Source organism: Coenobita brevimanus, chromosome 21 (genome assembly GCF_032717465.1).
Source record: "Coenobita brevimanus isolate Jiangsu-jjx chromosome 21, ASM3271746v2, whole genome shotgun sequence".
Classification (NCBI taxonomy): Eukaryota; Metazoa; Arthropoda; class Malacostraca; order Decapoda; family Coenobitidae; genus Coenobita; species Coenobita brevimanus.
In genome coordinates this window covers 11,321,658-11,325,857 of record NC_136974.1, presented here as the reverse complement: position 1 = coordinate 11,325,857, position 4,200 = coordinate 11,321,658, and the positions used below count along the sequence as shown (strand labels likewise).

General features: G+C 46.7%; 1 non-coding gene across 1 annotated transcript; it reads right to left on the bottom strand.

Annotated features, from left to right (window-relative positions):
- Positions 1-1,097: 1,097 nt before the first annotated feature.
- On the bottom strand, positions 1,098-1,170 carry TRNAT-AGU (transfer RNA threonine (anticodon AGU)). Its single transcript has one exon. It is a non-coding gene; the product is annotated as a tRNA-Thr (tRNA).
- Between the last annotated feature and the right edge of the window lie 3,030 nt (positions 1,171-4,200).

The following is a 4,200-nucleotide window of genomic DNA, read 5'->3' as shown; positions in this document are numbered from 1 at the left end:
TTCCCAATCCTTCAGTTATGCAATAGGTCAACTCTGGATCTGTCACCCTTTGTCTGTATTTCCTGCTAGCTATGATCTCCAGTCTTTCAAACGCAGTGTGTCCAGGCATCACGAAATGATCGGATCTTGAATTTGGCTCTCTTTTGTATTTTGTTTTTCTCTTGAAAGGAACAGTAATTGCGGGCTCGTGGCCTTTGGTTCCTTCTTCCTAGCATAAAAAAAATCATCGATGGACTACTGAAAAAGAAAGAAAAAAGACCACAGAGTGGAAAAAACAGGCAGTGTCTGGCGATTTCACTCAACAACGGGCACAGACTGTATTCTGGTTTGCCCGTCAAACTTGCCATAAATTGTCCGATGACATTCTTGTCACTAATGCCTGCCAGTCAGTGCCCATTACAGTGGACGGGGTGATCATCATGGATGACGATTGATAACACAAACAGAATAGGGTTAGGCCTATGTAGATTTCTCCCTTATCACCAAAACAGTCTCATAGTAATGATGGTCCCTATGGTTATCATTAATATCTGTGTGGCACCTATTTAAAATTAAGGTGGATTTACTTAACCCGGGTTTATGTTACCGTTTTCTGTAAAATGTGTCATGAGCCATTAGTTACAGAAATTGTTTGCGCACACATTCTCTGCAGTGTTTTGCTATGCTACACAACCGAGTAGCGTTCACATTGTACGAAACTGACAGGATAAAATCAGTATAAGTATTGGAGCCAAGTCAGCTTTTATTTATGATACAGGCATCCACATCAAACTGTCTCAGGTGAAGGGTGCATACTGACGAGCACCACGTGGAACCTGAAAAAGATTGAAATGCAATTAATCCAAGTGCTGCAAATGAAATACGTGAAAGTTTATGGAAACGAGGCTATACAACATGGATGCTGCAGCAGACGATGCAAATTGAAGGCATACGTTAGACATGATTTTTGACTTGTTTAGCACTCTGCCACCCCTTATATAATTACGTACCAAAACCACACACACACACACACACATTATATATATATTCATCATTCATTCATTGCCAGACGCCATGTATCCCAGACAGGGTGGCCAATAATTATATTGGTGTCCACGTGCCTTCAGGGAGGATCGAACTCCCGGCCTCTGGTTTACTAGACCAGCGCTCTAGCCACTGAGCTATATATCCCTAATTTATCAAGATATAATAGTGCCAAAGGCATACCCGGGTAGTGGCAACATCCGGATAATGAACACCATTACCATACCACACCTTGACACTAACTACACCCACATCCAACCTATACGTAACTTATTTGTAACGTACCAATGGTTAATTTGGCAGTGTTCCGGTCATTCAGGCATATTTATACATCAAAATACATATAGTCATATCAAAAGTAATTGTAAACACCAAGAAAACCATGCAGAAAAACCACTGATAACCAAAAAACACCTTACCTATACACTACTGTATGTACAGTACCCCTCCTTATTTTGGTAGTGTTTTCACGTCATTCTGGCATATTTTGGCATCAAAAAATACACAGGAATATCCTAAATAATTTTCAACACCAAGAACACTATGAAAAAAAAAAACACTGATAACCAAAAAACACCCTGCCTAAACACTACTGTATGTACAGTACCTCTCCTATTTTTGGCACTGTTTTCGGGTCATTCTGCCATATTGTGACCTCAAAACACACATAGGAATATCCTAAATAAATTCTAGCACCAAGGAATTTTGAAAGAAAGCTAAAGCTACCTGCCAAAAAACTTTTGGTCGGGGTACTTACCACCCAGTGCACAGCCACCAGGCTTCTTAACCAACCACCTCCAGCAGGTAAAAATAAACTCGTCCTCATCATCGTCAACCTGCTGGAGCTGGGCGATGACCAGTGATGTGCGGTGCGGTGGTTGCGGCCTACCCACCTCAGGAGACTCCAAAGACAGCCACAACCTTATGTCTAATGGAGACATAACAGCAACAGCTGTCGATGTGCTTGGCTGCGGTCTGAAGGTGAAGGCAGGAAACCAGCTGTTGGTGGTGGTGGTGGTGGAGGTGAGAATGGGCTGGCACTCGTGGGGGTCGCAGGCTTGAAGGACGAGTCTATCCTGGTCTGACAGTAGGATCAACTATTCTCCTGGAGAACAACAGCTTCCCGAACTGCCCGCAGCTCACTGCCAGGCTTAGCGGCAGCAAATCCCTGTCACAGGGTGGGTGCTCGGCAAACTCCAGCACCCCCTTTGGGTAACCACAGAAGTCACTGAGATGAGCCACTGAAGGAGTTGTGGCGGCTGTGAGTCAGGGTCCTCATCCTCGTCCTCGTCGGTCCTGCTGTCCTCTTCTGTGCATGCAGAGGCAGCAGCAGTGATCTCATCAGGCATGGTCTGATAACCAGGATTGCTGCCATCATCATCCAACCAATCCCACATGTCATCGATGTCCACCTGCTCTCCTGCCTGTCTAAGACAACTGTGGAAATCATTCACGTCAAGCCCCTAGAAGTCGTGCTTGGCATCGATTCCCTGCAGGACACAAGCCCAACTGGTTTTTAGAGTTTTGACAGAGACTTCCTTCCACGTGTTCACCCAGTTGAACATGGTGGACTTCAGGTCGTAATGCCGAAGTTTCTGCAAGGCCTGCTCCCCATGTGTGTCCTCCACTGCATCCTCGTCCTCCACCACCACCATCATCTCATTCAGGAACCTCCAGTCTCTTGGCAGCCACAATAACACCCTGGTTAATTGGTTGAATCAGAGCAGTTGGATCAGGTGGCAGAAACATGCACCTAATCCACCCATCAAAGGCAACCAAATCCTTCTCAGAAGAATGCTCAGGGGAGCAGGCGTACCTTCACCTGGTTGCGAGTGATACCTCTATTTGATAACGGATATCCTCCATGACAAAATGTCTGTGGAACCAATCTCTGAAGATCTTAGTGGTAAACCAGGCCTTCCCAGAATGGTACCATACAACAGGCAGGCTATCCATCAACCCATGGAGACAACATGATTGTTTTGCACGCCCAACAACAACGGGTTTGAGGTGGTGCGTCCGGTTAGCAATGGCACAACACAAAACAGACACACGTTGTTTGGACCACTTCCGACCAGGCACAGACTTCTCCCTTTCCTCAGCGAGGGTGTGGGTGGGCAAGAAGTGGTAGAACAGACCAGTGTTGTCAGCGTTATAGACTTGACCGAGGGCAAGGCCCTCGTCCTTGATCAGGCACTGCACTTTCTGGCAAAACGGGTCACTTCTTCCACTGCTGCATCCAAGGATTCACCATGTGCCTTACGCCCAGTAAGTCCATGGCGTAGCTTGAACCAAAAGAACCATCCCTTGAATGCCTTGAGGTTGTGCACATTGTGCAGGTGTGCAAACTTCTCAGGAGCAGCCTTCACCTCAGTCCCATGCACTAGCACACCAGCATCACGTTCCTGATGAAACTGCATCAAAGTCAACCGGTTGATAATGGCGTGCCAGGACTGAGCCATTTCCATCCTGTTGCCGCAACATGTGCTTTCGGCAAAGTTCTGTCTGGACTGAGTAAACTTGTTGCGTGACCTTTTGATATCAATCAGAGTTGAACAACATATATCATAAATGCGAAGAAATTGTCCTGTGGTCCAACCCCTGTCAACCTTGCCCAATATCTCATGCGTCTTCTCCAGACTCAGAACCTTCCTTTTCCGCTTCTCAGGTGGTGGTCAGGCCATCAACACACACACAAGAATACAGCAAAGCAGTGCCACAACCTGAAGAAGGTAGAGAACTACCATAAAAGCAACCACAGTCACAGCCATTGTTGTAAGCGAAACCACTCACGAGGGGCAGAAAGGCAGGAACTGAGGTGCGGGCTTCTGTTCGCCGGCAAGCAGTACAGTACAGCGCTGCCATATAGCATCCAACAGTTGCAAGAGGAAGCTACACACAGCAAACTGACATCTGCCTATAAGGTTCACTTCTGTTTGCCCAGGCAGTGGTTAGTATGTGACGACAACAGTGGATGACAAATAGATCACCGCCTCAGGCAGTGTATGATTAACGCGGCCTGCCAGGCAACTCTGACCATTTGATAGGGAAGCGGACAGACATGCATGATGGGGGTTTTCCACACTTATCCCGAAGGCCAGGTGGACTCCCACCATTTGGTGTAAGGCTGGACGGGCAGTTTTACCGCATATTTATTCGAGGGTTGTGGTCTGTGTT